Raw genomic sequence first — 17,085 nt, 5'->3', positions numbered from 1 at the left:
AAATTACCATTTGATCCAACAATTCCACTCCTACATGTTTATCCAAATGAAATGAAAACATATACATGCACACAACTTGTATATAAATATTCTAGCAGCATTATTCATAATAGCCAATGTGTGGAAATAACCCAAATGCTCACCATCTGATGAATCACTAAATCAAATGTAGTATATTCATACAATAGAATATTGTTCAGCCGTGAGAAGGAATGAAGTAGTTACACGCTACAACATGCTTGAACATTGACAACACTCTGCTGAGTGAAAGAAGCCAGACACACATACACAAACACATAATTCATGATTCCATTTCTTAATGAAATGTTCTGGGTTGGCAAAGGTATAGAAACAGAAGGTAGATTAGTGGTTGCCTAAGGCTCTGGGTGAAAGTTGGGAGAAAATTGAAGGTGGCTGCTAAAGACTACAGGTTTTTTTTGTGGGGTGATGAAATGTTCTCAAACTGATTGTGGTGATGGCTGTACAGCTCTGTGACTATATCAAAAACTTTTAACTCATATACTTTAAATGGGTGAATTTTATGGTTTGCCAATTATATCTCACCAAAGCCGTTACCAAAAAAATCACTTGTTGCTTTTCATTGATGAGTAGTAGTTTTCCATTATATGGATATACTGCAGTTTTCTAATCCGTTCATCTGTTGATGGATATTTGGGTTGTTTATCATTTTGGGCTATTAAGAATAAATTTGCTATGAACATTTATACACAAGTCTTTAGGTGAACATATGCTTTCTTTTCTCCTCGGTTAATACACAGGGATGGAATGGCTAGATCATATAGCAGGTGTGCTTAACTTTTAAAGAAACTACCAAACTATTTTCTAAAGTGGTTGTACAATTTTACACTCCCACCAAAAATTTGTGAGAGTTCCAGTTCCTCCACAACCTTGTCAAATCTTGGTATGATCAGTTTTTTTAATTAGGCATTCTAATAGGCATGTTGCAATGTCTCTGTGACTAATTTGCATTTCCTTAATGACGAATGATGGTTAGCATCTTTTCATGTGCTTATTTGCCATCCATAAATTTTTTTGGAAAAGTCTGTTCAAATTTTTTGCCCCACTTAAAAAAAATTGAGTTGTCTATTCTTATTATTGAGTTTTCAAAGTTCTTTGCCTATTCTAGACTCGAGTCCTTTAACAGATACATGTTTTGCAAATACTTTCTCCTGATCTGTGACTTGTCTTTTCATTCTTCTCACAGTGTCTTTTCAAGAACAGAAGTTTCTAATTTTGATGAAATCCAGTTTATCAAAATTTTCTTTTATTAATTGTGTTTTTAGTGTCATAGCTATGAAATCTTTGTCTGATCAAAAGTCACAAAGATTTTCTCCTATGTTTTCTTCTAGGAGTTTTATAGGTTTAGATTTTACATTTAGGTCTATGATCTATTTTGACTTAATCTCTCTACTGTTGTTTTTTTTTTTTTTTTTTTGACAGTGCAGAGAGAGATTTAATAACAATAAAAAGGTCTACTTGAGAGCCAAGGCTCAAAACCATTCCTCTGCAGCATACCCAATACAGAAAAAGTCTCTATTGTTCTTTTATAAGAAGTCTTGAAATCTGGTAATGTTAGCCCTCCAATTTTGTTATTCTCATTCAAAGTTGTTTTGGTTATTCTAGGTCTTTTGCATTTTCATATGAGTTTTAGGCAGCTTGTGAATTTCTACATTTGTGTGTGTGTGTGTGGAGCTATGACAGAAATATGGTATAAATGAAAAACCCAGGGCTCTGTGGTCAGTCTGCCTAGGTTCAAGACCCAGATTTACCTCTTCTTAGCTGCTTGACTTTGGGCAAGCTACCTAACTTCTCTGCAACTCTGCTTCTTATTCATAAAGCTGAGATAATAATATTAACAATCTCATGTGATGGAGCTGAAGTGAAACAATGCATTGTAATGTTGAGAGACTGAAAATTGAGACAAAGGCCAGAGCATATATGATAATTAGAACTCTGACCCACAACAACCATTCCAGGAAGCCAACCACAGCCTCTGCAGGAATTGGCCCAGAACAGTCAGGACTTGGTCAAGTCAACGAATGCCAACTTCCCTAATTTTTGTCCTGGCTTCCAACTCAGGACCAAGCAGAGAAAGCCAAATAGGCTCCCCAAACCATCACATAGGATACCTCATTTCTAGCCAGCTCATCTCCAGCTTTCCCACGCCAACAATATCCTATCAGGGCTAACCTGAAGCCTTCCCCCTTTTTTCTTACCGTAAAGCTTTTCCACTCCTCTGCCTGCCTTTGAATCTCTGCCAAATGCAGGTGATGGTGGCTGACTCCTTGGCAAAGCTCTAAGTAAATAGCTTCTGTTTCTACTCATTTGGGTGATCTTCATTCATTTCCACAGAGCTTAACACTGTGTTTGTGGAGTTTAATGAGTGCCCGATAAATTTCAAATAAAGCAGCAGAATTGTTTTGTCCAATGAAATTCTACACAGAATTCCAATATATAAAACATATAAAAGTGGCATTAAATAGGTTTTTATTTAAGCCAATCAGTACTAACAGTGGCACTTTTGTGGTAATCTCAATAATATTAAATGGGGGTAAAAGATGATAATTGCAGACACAGTATTTTAAAAATCCTGATTCACATGAGAAGTTGCCAATGACAACAGTTTTTTTTTCCCTTTTAAGCAGGTCACTTACAATCAAATATTTGCAGAACCCCCAAAGCACCTCTTCAAAACTCTAGGGCTCTCAGAAACAAGGAGTAAAAACTGCTGGTATGAGGTTAGGGTTCAGGGTCTTAAGTTGCAAGGATGATGCCAACCAGCTGGGTAAACTTGGGCAAGTCACTTGACCTTTGTCTAATTTTTGTTTCTTCCTCTGAAAATTGAGGAAGCTGAACTAAACAAGAAATTCTCAAACTGTAATGTGTACCACCACTTGCATATAGTGGAGCAGGCAGCAGTGTTTGCCTGTTTAAAAAATGCAGGTTCCTGGACCACTCACTGGTTCTAACTCAGTAAATCTAGGGTAGGGCCCTATCTACATATTTAACAAGCACCCAGCTGATTTTGATGTTGATGATCCTTGAGCATAATTTGAGAAACACATGAATAAATGACCTCATGGTTCCTTCTGGCTCTGGCATGTGTTATTTCCGTAGAGTTGGAAAAAGAGATGTCACAGGGCAGGAGCATGGGGAGAGAAAAAGCAGAGGAGGGAAATCACTCAACAGTTAGGACAAATGATGGAGAGTCTTTTAAAAAGCCTGTTGTATCAATATTCCCCTTTTGAAAACCCCCACGATCTGGTCCAGAGAAACCTGGATTCCGCAAGGAGCCCTTGCAAAAGCTGTTCTGTTTTCCGCTAGCCCACAGAAAATATCGCTCCCGAAATCCCCAGCCCCATGGCCCACACGTGAGTACACCAGAGATGAAATGCAACGTGCAGAATGCTTCCCTACCCTCCAGATCCACAGTTTCCCCATGGCTCACTTGGGGTACAAGAGGACAAAGGAGGATTTGTCTGGATTAAACCCAGGCCACATCAGCGGTCAAAGCAGAATCTCTCAATTCTGCTGTTGGGATCCCAGCTCAGTGTGACAATACCTCCCTCTTGCGGCGAAGAACGGGACTCCACCTGGCGAGGAGAACCAACGCCAGGGGCGGAAACAGCCTGGAAAGACCCAAAGTTCTCTGGGATCCAAGGGAGGAGGGTAAGAGAAGGAGGAAAATAAAGATACTACCAGAGGGACACTCTTCATTGTCTCTTTCTACTTTACCATTCGTTTCTGCCTCCCAAAGCCAGTCCTCCCACTTATCGTTTCCCTCTATTAATAACTTATTCCTAATGCTGAAGTTATGACCTTGACCCCTGTAGGAGCCCATTAACTTATATTCTGCTCTGTGGTCAGGAATGGAGCCTTAAACATGCCAGGGCTTGGTTACAAGAAGAAAAAGCAAAGCATGTGACCAAAGCAGCACAAGTCTAGATACACAACTAGTTTTTTGGTTTCATAAACTCTTTAAAAATTAATCAAGTTACACAGAAAAATGCACAAATTATAAATGTATAGTTCAATTAATTTTCACAAGGTGAGCACACTCGTGCAACCAGCATCCAGATCAAGAAACAGACCATTATTAGCATTTCCCTAATGCCCCCACCATGTTCCCTTTCAGTCACAACTCATCCGCAAGGTAACAGCTAGTCTGACTTTTAACATCATAGATTAATTTTGTCTGCTTTTGGATTTCATACAAAAGGAATCAAATAATATGTACTCATGTATCTGACTTTTGCTGAACATTGTGAAGTTAATCTATGTTGTTGCACGTGGTCCACTCTCATTGCTGTGGTATACCGTTGTAAAAACATACCACAATTAATTTTATTGATGTTGATATTTGGGGTATTTCTTGTTTGGGGTTATTATAAAAATGCTTCTATGAACATTCTTCCACATAGTTTTTGGGAAATATAAGTACACATTTCTGTTGGCTTACATTTAGAAGTAGAATTGCTGGGTCATAAGATCGCTTAAAAAAATTTTTTTTAATTGAAGTACAGTCAGTTACAATGTGTCAATTTCTGATACACAGTACAATGCCCCAGTCATGCATATACATACATATATTTGTTTTCATATTCTTTTTCATTAAAGGTTATTACAAGATACTGAATATAGTTCCTTGTGCTGTACAGAAGAAACTTTTTAAAAATAAGATTGCTTTAGTTGATACTACCAAAGAGATTTCCAGTGTTGTATGCACTAATTTACATTCCCATCAGCAAGGTATGAGAGCTTCCATTGCTTCATGTTCTTGGCAAGTTGGTATATTGTTTTGCATTTTTAGTCATCCTGGTGGGTGGGTAATAGTATTGCCTTGTAGTTTTTTTTTTTTTTTTTGACTGACAGACCCTGCCTTAGGTTTATTTGTACAAACAGCACAGGTAGACATGAGCCCCATGCAGACAGCAGCCCAGGGGTCACACTAGTCCTTATATCCTCACAGCAATAGATGAAAGCCTCTACTCTGGAGCCTTTGTGGGGGCCGGGACACCTTCAGGAGCCTGAGCCTGAGCTGCAGCTGCAGCTGCAGCCTTGGTCTGAGCCTTATCCTTGGCCTTTGGGCGACAGAGCCTGAGACCCTTGGCGATGTGGGCAAGAGCACGTTTCCCTAGCTTGGGGTGAGCAATGTAGGCAAGTCGACTGAACTTGCAGCTGTTGCCCTTTGGAATGTTGGGCTTGACCTTCTTGGGCTTTATGAGAGCCTTGACAGCCTCAGCACGTGCACTCATGGCCTTGGCGTTGTTGGCCTGCATCTTCTTCAGGTCCTTTGTGTTGTGCTTCTTGGCAAAGCGCATGTTCCTCAGGAACTTGAGGTCTTCCCCCTTAAGATATTCGTATCATTGTGATCGGGGTTTTTTGATGCCATTTCTGTGCCATTTTCGGGACTGGTTGTATGTGGTATGGTTCTTCGACTTGGCCATGCCTGCACCTGGAGGATGAGAGCGCAAATCAGGGCTGGGGGCCTACCGCTGCCGCCCTTGAGGAGCCGGGAGATCCCGAATCACCTGGGACTGGAAAAGAAAGAACACCTTGTAGTTTTAATTTACATTTCCCTGGTGACTGATGGAGTTGAACACCTTTTCATGAGCTTATCAGCCACTTGGTTTGGATATCTTCTTTTGTCAAGTTCTTATTCAAGGCATTCAGGCAAACAAGTTAAAGCCTAAATTTACCTGCCCTGAGTGATAAGGGCACTCTTCAGTATTCAATTTAATCCCAAATAAGCATGTTCTATTCATGGGCTACGTTGAGAGATGGCCCTTATACTTGTGTGATAATTTACATATCATTTGGTTAACTCAAGTACTCTGAAAAGTAGAAGGCTGAGGCTATGCTTGTTTTACGGAAGAGGAAGCAGTCTCTGAGAGATTGTGACATGCTCAACCCAAGTGGCAGAACCAAGATCTTCGATCAAGGTTTGGCTATTTCCTGACCAAGTGCTCATTCCACTACAGTGGTTTAATCTCCCTATCTCTTAGAACAAATATTTTGTATCACTCCTCCTTTACTACAATGAAATTAAATCTATAGATAATTTCAAAAGATAATCAATGTGTTGTCCCTATGGTATAAAGGAGAAACAAAATAATAATAGTTTAGAGTAAATAATTACTGTAATTACAAATAAAATAATAATCTAATACAAACATAATTACAAGTGAAATAATAATAGACACTTGAGCACAACTATACTAGTCCATGTAATGAAATAATGGTACTCTATGATCCAGAAATCCCACTCCTGGGCATATATCTGGAGAAAACTCTTAACTCAAAAAGATACATGCACCCCAATGTTCATAGCAGCACTACTTACAGTAGCCAAGACATGGAAACAATCTAAATGTCCATCAACAGATGACTAGTTTAAAAAGTTGTGGTGTATTTATGCAATGAGATACTACTCAGCCATAAAAAAAGAATAAAATAATGCCATTTGCAGCAATATGGATGGAACTGGGGATCATTATTCTAAGTGAAGTAAGCCAGAAAGAGAAAGAAAAATGCCATATGACATCGCTTATACGTGGAATCTAAAAAAAAAAAGACAAATGAATTATTTATGAATCAGAAACGGACTCATAGACACAGAAAACAAACTTACAGTTACCAGGGGAGAAAGGAGATGGTGACGGGTAAATTGACAGTTCGAGATTTGCTCGACTAACTACTATATATAAAATAGATAAAGTTTCTTCTGTATAGCACAGGGAACTATATTCAATATCTTGTAGTAACCTATAATGAAAAAAATATGAAAAGGAATATACATATATATATATATATGTATGACTGAAGCATTATGCTATACACCAGAAATTGACACAACATTGTAAACTGACTATACTTCAATAGAAAAAATGAAAAAAAAAAAAGAAATAATAGGTGCTTAAAGCAGACTCACTATAAACACAAGCAGCCACAAATAAAGACAAACACAAATGGTTGTACTGATAACTTTAATTCCACACATTGCTGACCCTGGCATGATTTTCCAAATTGGTGAACAGCTTTCGATAAAATTCTGAACAAAACGAAGTACAATCATCCCTTAAGTTACATAGTCCTTGTATTCCTGAGAAATTCACTGTGTTTGTAAACCATGTAAAGATATTTTGTGTTTGTATTAAAAAGAGATTTAGCAGTTTTATACAGATAATTATGGACAGTTTTTCAGCTATGTGAATATCTGAGGATATATTCAAAAGTTGGATAGGATGTAGGACAAGCCTTCATTTTGCAGGATTGTCACATTCATTGCAGGATACCTTAGAGGGTCTGGCCCATGCCCTCTATCATCTCGGGGTTTTTTTGGTTGGATTTTGGGGTGGGGGTAGGCAATTAGGTTTATTTTTATTTATTTCTTTAAGTGGAGGTCCTGAGGATCAAACCCAGGACCTCATGTATGCTATACATTCCTACAACTGATCTATACTCTCCCCTTGCCTCTAAATGGGAGTAGTGTCAGCCAGTCATTGTGACAACCCCAAACTCCTTGGAGCAGTACTGCTCGTACTAAGAGCTCCACACTACGTGCTTTGTACAGCACAGCCCTTGCCTGAAGTACGAACTGTGACCAAAAAGCTGGGCTTCAGTCTGGGAAAGATCTGAGTTCAGCAGTCAGCCATTCATTCTCTGTAAGACTCTCAGCAAGTCACTTAACATCTCTGAGCCTCAGAGTCTCCAGCTATGAGGCTGGCTTCTGCCTCCCGTAGCAACAGCAGTTACTCTGTGTCCCTGAAGCTGCGGCAGGATGTACGGAGAGAGGCTCCACCCCTCGCACTCCATTACTCAACCCTCCAGTCCACCTACCACCCCGTCCTGCCCCTTGTTGGCAGCACTTTGCAAGGTTGATCAGTTACGCCTGCATATAGTGCTTTTGATCTTCCCAGTTCCTGTTTATAAATATGTTCAGCAATAGATGGTGTAGAAGATATTAGCATGAACACTTAGACAAGAAGTATCAAAATACAAATCTATTGCCTCCATGGAAAATACTCCTTAAGGCCTTAGCAATTGAAAAAAACTCACTGTTTGACACTTTCTCAACTCTAAATGAATTTCCTCATCACAGCCAAAATTCTTGGTAAATATAACATTTTCCCATTGGGATCCCAGCTGCAGGCTCTGCTAACAACGTGCCTTTTTGAAATTGGTGATAATTGGACTGCTTGGAAAATAGAAACCATGAAAACAAATATACGTATGTATATGTATGACTGAACTATTATGCTGTACACCAGAAATTGATACATTGCAAACTGACTATACTTCAATTAAAAAAATATAAATAAATAAATAAATATAGAAATCAAATTATTGAGTGGTATCACAGTGGATTCAAAAGTATTACTAGAGCTTAATTTCAAAGGTCCAGCGGGAGAGGGTATAGTTCAAGTGGTAGAGCACATGCTTGGCATGCTTGAGGTCCCGGGTTCAATCCCCAGTACCTCCTCTAAAAATAGATAAATCTAATTACTTCCCCTCACCAAGATAAAATAATTAAAAACAAACAAGATACAATAATAAATAAACAAATAAAGTTTTTAAAAAGGTCCAGGATGCAGAATAGAAACATAATATGGACATATATGAACTAAACTGGAGTATAAATTTTTTAAAAATTAGTAAAGTAACATGGACTTCTGCAAATATAAAATTAACATGTATCAACAATTTTATTTAACTCAATTAGTGAAAAAAATAGGATGTTAAAAGCAATTCAAGTGAGAATTTAACACACTAGATAACATACTTTTACAGTTTGATGAACAGAAATCATTTGCATTACTATGGACAAAAATCATTTATATTTCTCTTGATTTAGCTTTCACCTCTAAAGGTTGTTAAAAAACAAAACAAAACAAAACAGAAAAACCTGATATTAGTTTTCTACTGCTGCTGTAACAGATTACCAAAAACTTGGTAGCTTAAAACAACACAAATTTATGATCTGACAGTTTATTGGGAGTATCTTACAGCTGGAGGGCAGAAGTCCAAAATGAGTTTCACTTGGCTATAATCAAGGTGTCAGTCAAGCTGTGTTCCTTCTGAAGGGTCTAGAGGGGAAATCTGTTTCTTGCTTTCCTCACTTTCTAGAGGCCACTCCTATTCTTTGGCTCCTGGTCCCCTTCCTTCATCTTCAGAGCCAGTAACAGTCGGTTGAGTCTTTTTCACTTTGCAGCACCCTTGGTTCTCTGATTACATTGTCACATCTTCTCTTTGACTCTGACTCTCCTGTCTCCTTTCACTTCTAAGGACCCTGGTGATTAGACTATCCTGGGTTATCCAGGATGGTCTCCCCATCCCAAGATCCATTAGTGCTGTAAACTCTTGTAAGAATAAGATAATCCCTGAGGAGTCCATGAGAGACCACACCTTGCAGTCCCCCGAAAGGACACTCGGTCATCTCTTTTGCCCTTTTCCCAGTCTTGGAAAATTTTTCCTGATGATGCCAAGGCTCATAACAAGGATGACTATGCAAAACACAAAATCAGGCAGCTCTGGGACCACAGCCCTGAGCAGGGAAGCAGTTGCCCCTATTATCAGGCCATGGTCACTGTCCCTGCCTAGCTGATATGGCTTGTTTCCTTTGGCCTCTGCTAGCATTTAGGTTTTCCAACCCTGGTTACTGATTGATCAAATTCCCTTTCCTCCACCCTGGAGAGATGGGAACAGAGCAGAAACACTTAGTCCATAAACAGGAAAAGTTAGAAGGCAACAAAAAGAGAAAAGAGGCATATAGGTAAGGCACAAACAAAGCCAAACCTTAACCATTTTATGAGCCAAACCTTAACCATTTTATGATTTTGTGTCGACTTGGTATTGTTCCAGGGCTGGGGCAGGGAGTGGGGGGCAATAGAGAGTGTGGTGGAGATGTCTCTCCACACTGCCCTCTTCTTCCCACTCATTTGGCTCTCATGATGTAAGGGAGAGCCAAGAATTCCCCTGTCACAAGTCCAAGACAGCTTCATGCTATTAACTAAATGGCCACAGCAAAATGGGAAGTACCTGGCCACTTTCTGGGGGGTAGGGGGAGGGAGGTAATTAGTTTTATTTAGTTAATCATTTTATTTAATGGAGGTATTGAGGATTGAACCCAGGACCTCGAGCATGCTAAGGGCACACTCCCCCTGAGCTACACCCTCCCCTCTGGCCACTCTTGATCAAGCCACCATTTTTCATACTACTCCTGCTCAAACTCCTGCTTAACACTGAATTTTCACATTTCTCAGTTACTTATCTCAACTCTCCTAAGCAAATCCTCTTAAATAAATGGCCATCAACCAAGACGTAATCAGAAGCTGCCTGATGGAAGCCAGAAGGTCACTTCAGTCAAAGCCAAAGTAACTCATTCCTTCCCTGAGCAAAAGCTGATTGAGCCTCTGCTGAGTGCAAGGTCCCAGGTCAGGCTCTCCTGGGAGGGGCTTCCAGTCCAGTGGGTGGAGAGGTAAGGGAGAAGTCACATGTCCAAAAGCAACAGGTGAGAGACAGGGAAGAAAAGGATTCCAAGGTGAGGGGACAGCAGCAGAGAAAGCACAAAGATGTGGATACAGAGGATGCGTTCTGGGCTAGAAATTTCAGACAGAAAGTTCAATCTATTAGTTCAAGCTCAGCATAAATGGAACAGTGCCACAGAAGATGAGACTGAAGAAGGGGAGGAGGACCAGATTAATGGGTGTGCGTTCTGTCTTGGGTCCTTCATTCACTAGGTATTTATTTAGTGCTTTGTATGCACCCAGGACCAAGTCAAGCACTGCCAGTGGCTCTACCTTCAATAAGCCACAGTCCAGGGAGGGTAAAGAGCTAAGCAAATAAATACTCTCTTTAGACTGAGATAATGGAAAAAGATGTGTGCTTTAAGTGCAGAGCAAAAGACCCACAAACTCTGCCCTCAAGGAACGGGCGGAGGAAGGAGGGCCACACAGAAGATTTTGCAAAGGCTATATAATTAATAATATACTTCCTGGGTAATAAGTAGATGAGAAATTATGGAATGATAACTCATGGTCTCTTCCAAGGCTCCATGCTTTTAGTCACTCTAAAGGCACAGAACTCATCACGTCTAGTCTAAATGGGTCCTTGATGGCTCCGTTCCCACTGCATCAAGATAGTCTGAGGCCAGATTTAAATCCTGAAGAAATTGACTTCTCTTCATCTCTATTCATTTGTCTCCTGCATCACATGTCCTGGACTGGTTTCTCTCCGCCCCGTAGTTCTGCAGTGTAGCCCAGGTTTTTGTTTCTCCCAGTTTCTGACCTTGGACTCACTGTCTGGCTGCAGCTCTTTAAAGTGCTGATTCTGTGAAAGGCCTTAGGGTCACACGAACTGCCTCTACCAGTTACTCAGTAACTAACTTGCAAACTTCGGAGATTCCCAGTCAGGCAAGAAGGAAAAGCTTACAGGCACTGTGCATTTGCTCCACTTGGCTAACTCAGCATTGTAAAGAAAGTTTCTCTTTCCAGAGGTGAATTCCAGATTTTACAGCCAGTGGAGCCCACAGTTCTGAGCCCATACGTGCCACTGCCACCCTCCCCCGGTGCTGGCCAAGTCCACAGTGTCTTCCCCTCACCTTCTCAACTACGTAAGAGACCCTACAGTTTTGTGGCATCCTGCCTAAATTTTTCCGACCCTCCAGGACCCATGTTTTTTGGGCAAGGAAAATCAGAATGCCTTACAGGGAAACTCTGAAATGGCCTGTGCCCCTCATGCAGCCAGAAAGACCCTGTACAGATACAGCCTTGCTGGATTCCTCATGGGACAATTTGGAATAAAAAAGACCCTAACTGGCATTGGCTAACGGCCACTGCAGCTAAAGAAGGGGTTAATGAGCCTGTCTTTTGTGGAATTCTGTTTCCTGGCTCTGAATTTGACCTGTTTGCAAATATCCAGGAGGGATTGAACATAATTATGCTTTAAACCAGCCTGGACCCTGAAGGAGGTGGCCTTACAGAAATGGTAGCCCTGAGGGTATGAGCAGGCTGGCTAACTGCCTACACCTGCTCACCGGTCTGGCCAAGTCCAGAATCTGGCTGGGGCCTACCCATGGCACAGAGGTCCAGGGAAATGACTACAACTGTGCACATGACTGTAGAGACAGGTGTCAATTATACTGTGGGTGGGACTTGCTCCATGCCGTTCCCCAAATAACCTGCCAGTTCCAATCCTGTTTATCCCCTCCCCTTTTTCTTCATGCCTCACCCTATTTGCCTGCAGGAATTTATCCATGGTTCAAGCCACACAAGTTTCTAGGTGTTGAGCCCTCTTATCAAATAAGGCCGATCCATGGGGCTCAGATACCGAAACACCCAGACTTCTGATCTTGGTGAATGTCGCCTCCAAATGTGGTCTACTAGGCATAAGAGGTTCGAAAGGGGTTTGTCCTCCCCCTGCCATCCCGACAGCTGGCCATGGAACTTGTGAATCCACTGACATTTTTATCACCCAATTGTCATGATGATACGAGCAATGACCTGTTTTAAGATGCTAGGGTAGTGCTCTGAGACCTCAGGTGGCAGTGTCTCTTCAGCTACTTGCTGCTTGTCAGCACTACTTACAGGCCTCATAGTCAGTGCACAACCATCCTCCCAGTACCACTTACTTTCTGATCCCTGCTCTTATCTGACCCGTCCCAGACCACTGGCCAACACGTGAGGAGTAAAGAACTCCTCATGGGACAGTGACTGTCTGAGTCATCACCCTTATGCCCACTGCTGCTCATATTTATATAAACTGTCCAGCACAAGGAAAAGAACTACTTAGGCGCTTTATAAACACTATTTTCATTATTGTTATGCTATGTGATGATCCCTAAATAGACAGTCTTTCAATTCCAGGACCATATTTCTTCTAATTGTCAGTCGAACATACCTAATGTCTTTCCATGACTTCAAATTCAGCATGGTTAATGTATTCCCTCCAAATCAGATTTTTCCTCCCCACTTCTCTCTTTCTGTTACCATTCTCTCAGTCTTTGGGATTAAAAACCTGAGAGTCTCACCTCCAAATCCTCCCTAACAATCATGTCTCATATTTCATCCATTACCTGATACCTCAAATTCTTTTTGAATGTTTCCCTAACCCAGCAGTTCTCAACCCTGATTGTACCTTAGAATTATTAGAGGAACAATCTTAAAATTACAGATGGGGGTCACGCCTTTATACAGTTGTGCAGATTGTTCAGTGTGAGTGGGTGGTTGATCCAGTTCATGTTCCACTTGCTTAAGCCATTGCCCCCAGCGAGGAGCTACATTTGTTGACAGGAAGGCGAGCCTTTGAATTCACACAAAGGCACAGTACAAACCAAGAAAGCCCTGGCCATCTTCTGAGACTCTGATTCAGCAGACCTAGGGAATTATATTTTAAATAGTTTCAGTGAAATACAGGGGCTTTACTGCCAAATCATTGCCTCCCCTTCCCTCTCTTTTTTTTTTTTGTGCTATTTTTGTTATACATATTACATCTATGTATGTTCTAAGCCCAATAATTCATTGTTACAATGATTACTTTTAAAGAAGCTTAGAGAAGGAGAGCAAATGTATATTACAGAATTGGTTCTATTAACCTTTGTTTTGCCCCTCCTGTTTCTCTTTATTTCTTTCTATGGATTTGAGTTTCCATTGGTATCATTTCCTCACTCCAATACAGCTTTGCTCCTACCTGCCTCCTTTGTGCTGTTATTGTCAAATATGTTACACTTTTGCATGTTATAGCCCCAACAAGACAATTCTATACATTATTTTATTTTATTTTTTGTTTGTTTGTTTGTTTGTTTTAATGGAGGTAGTGGGGATTGCATCCAGGACCTCATGCATGCTAAACACACACTCAAGCACTGAGCCATACCCTCCCCCATACATATTATTTTATTCCTTTGCTTTTTTTTTTAAGCCATATATAACTCAATACCATAAAATTCACTCTTGGATGACTGTTGATGGCTGTTGCTTGTTGGCCATTTATATATCTTCTGGGGAGAAACATCTATTCAGATCCTTCGCCCACTTAAAAAATTGGGTTATTCTTCTTTTTGTTGTTGAGTTGCAGGAGTTCTTTAAATATTCTAGATACAAGTCCTCTATCAAATACATGATTTACAAATATCTTTTCCCATTCTGTGGGTTGTCTTTTTACTTTCTTGATGGTGTCCTTTAAAGTACAAAAGATTTTAATTTAAAAAAGTTTTAAATGTCAATGATTCCAATTTGTCTAATTTTTTTCTCCTGTTACTTGTGCTTTTTGTGTCATATTTAAGAAGTCATTCCCTGATCCAAGGTTGTGAAGATTTACCCCTATGTTTTCTTATAAGAGTTTTAAAGTTTTAGCTCCTTGATTTGTCTTGAGTTAGTTTTTGTATGTGATGTGATGTATATCCACATTCTTTGACATGTGGATATACAGTGGTGTCAGCACCATTTGCTGTAAAGACGATTCTTTTCCCAGTAAATGGTCTTGGCACTTACATCCATGTCCTAGGGCTGCTATAACAAATTACTACAAACTGAGTGGCTTAAAACAACAGAAATGTCTTTCTCTCATAGCTCAGGAGACCAGAATTCAAAATCAAGGTATCAGCAGGGTTGATTCCTTCCAGAGGCTCGGAGGGAGAAACCATCCCATGCCTCTCCCCTAGATTCTGGTGGCTGCCAGCAATCCTTTGTGTACCTTGGCTTGTAGTTGTATCACTCCAATCTCTTACCTCCATCGTCACATTGCATTCTCCCTGTGTGTCTGTGTCTCTTCTTTTAGGACACTAGTCATTGGATTTAGGACCCATCCTAATCCAGTATGACCTCACCTTAGTATAACTACGGTTGACCTTTGAACAATTGGAGGGTAGAGGTGCCATCTTAATCCAATCCAGCATCAATTCTAAGTCCCAAGTCTCATCTAAATTTCAATTCCCGAAGTCCCAAATCACATCATCTAAATTATCTTAATAAGTATGAGTGAGGCTCCGGATATGGTCCATTCTGGGACAAAATTCCTCTCAGGCCACAGATCTGTTAAACCTAGAAAATAAGTTCTCTGCTTCCAAAATACTATGGTGGGACAGGCATCTGATAGACACTCCCATTCTGAAAGGGAGAAAAATGGAAGGAATAGAAGAGTTATTGGTTGAAAGCAAGTCCACAGTCCAGCAGAGCTAATTCCATTAGATTTCAAAACCTGAAAGTAATCCTCTGTGGCTCTATGCTCTATCCTCTGTATCCTCCGGGATGACCCCATCGTCTCTGGCCTCAGAATCTTCCTCAATTTCATCCCATCTCTGTCCCTTGCAGTACAGGCTGACAGTGTTTTTTCTATTGGTATAAAATTCTCAAAAAACCTTCTTGGTCCTCTGTGATGTCAAGGAGATCCACACCGTTAGACATAAGGGTTCTCCACTGGTTCTTCCTGGAAAACCCCGTCTCTATTCCTGGCTTCTGCTGAAATGGTGGATTGGATTTATAAGTCACACACAGAATCTCTTTAGCAAATGGTTGTCCAGGAACACCTTTGGTGTTCTCTCCAGAGCATCTTTCCTCATCTTATGCAATACAGATATGCTGAGAGTTTTCCATATCATCAAATTCTGATCCTTCATTGCTTAATGGTTCCTTTTTTTGATGTATCTCCTTCTTCTTGCATTTTGCTATGAGCTAGGAGAAAGTAGGCTATGCCTTGAATGTGTCAGTGCTTTACATCAAATTTGGGAAGTTTTCAACCATTACTTCTTTGACTATATTTTTTTCTCTTTGTCTTTTTCTCCTTCTAGTACTACCATTCCACACATGTTGGTGCACTTACTGGTGTCCCACACCTCTCCAAGGCTCTGTTCCTTTTTATTCATTCCTTTTTCTCTTTGTTTTTATGATTGCATAATCTCTGTTGGTCTACCTTCAAGTTCACTGATTCTTACTTCCGACAGATCAAATCTTCTGCTGAGCTCCTCCAGTGAATTTTTCGTTTTGGTTATTGTACTTTTTGACTCCAGAATTTCCATTTGATTCTTGCAGTTTCTCTTTACTGTTATCGTCTATTTGATGAGACATTGCCATCATAAATCCTTTAAATCTTTAGGTGTGGTTTCCTTTGATTCTTTTAATATATTTATTATAAATGCTTTAGAGTCTTTGTCTGCTAATTGCACCATCTGGGCTCCTCAAGGCAGTTTCTATTGCTTGCTTTTTTTCCCCCTGTGTATGCGTCATACTTTACTGTTTCTTTGCGTGTCTCATAATTTTTTATTGAAAAGTGGACACTTTTGATAATAGATTGTAGCAATGATGGATGCTGCTTTCCCACCAGAGGGTTGGAGCTATAGTTGGTTGCTTCATCATTTGTTTATTTGTTTAATGGTTTGGCTGAACTAATTTTGCAAAATCTATTTCCCCTGCAGCATGCAGCCCTGATATTCCTGCTTAGATATTTCCCCCTCATTTTCATCTTTTAGCCTGGCTACCTGGGGTCCCCCTGGCTTGGCCTTAGCTACTTATCGGTCACAGATTGTACATAGGGCCCCTAGCCAGTCATATTTTTAACCTTTTTCATTGTATGTGTGTTTGGCTTGGAGGTTGCTGTCACAGCTCAGGGAGTTTACTTTTTTGCCCCATGTTTGTCCAGAGCCTAATAGCTTGGATGTTCCCTCTCTGATCATTCCTAATAGGGTGCAGCCTCCGGCATGTTCACAGTCGCCTGGACTGACAGGGATGAGTATGATTTTACTCTGAATCCTGATTTCCTAAGAGTCGCTCCTGGTCAGAGTAGCTTACTGTTCAGTCAATGTTTGGTTAGAGGTTGTGTTTAAGCCCCTCATGCCACGAGGGGCCCTGTGTTAATGGGCCAGCGTGTGGCTCGGGGAAGTTCTCAAGTCTGCAGCATGCCCTGAGCTGATTGCCCCTGAGTGGGAGCAGCCAGGCGTGAGTGTTCAGCCTTCCTGATCCTTAGAGTTGAATGGGCTTCCAGGAGGGCTCTTCTTGGCTTCCTCTTTCCCTGGTTCTCTATTAGATTTCTAGCCACTCTGCCATTTTGCTTGTGTCATGGAGCTACCAGCTC

The 17,085-nt window shown here is 40.7% G+C and overlaps 1 pseudogene; it reads right to left on the bottom strand.

Moving 5' to 3' along the window:
* Positions 1–5,006: 5,006 nt before the first annotated feature.
* Positions 5,007–5,504, bottom strand: LOC107033365 (large ribosomal subunit protein eL29 pseudogene; annotated as a pseudogene).
* Between the last annotated feature and the right edge of the window lie 11,581 nt (positions 5,505–17,085).

Source organism: Vicugna pacos, chromosome 7 (genome assembly GCF_048564905.1).
Source record: "Vicugna pacos chromosome 7, VicPac4, whole genome shotgun sequence".
Classification (NCBI taxonomy): Eukaryota; Metazoa; Chordata; class Mammalia; order Artiodactyla; family Camelidae; genus Vicugna; species Vicugna pacos.
This window is presented reverse-complemented; position numbering and strand designations above follow the sequence as displayed.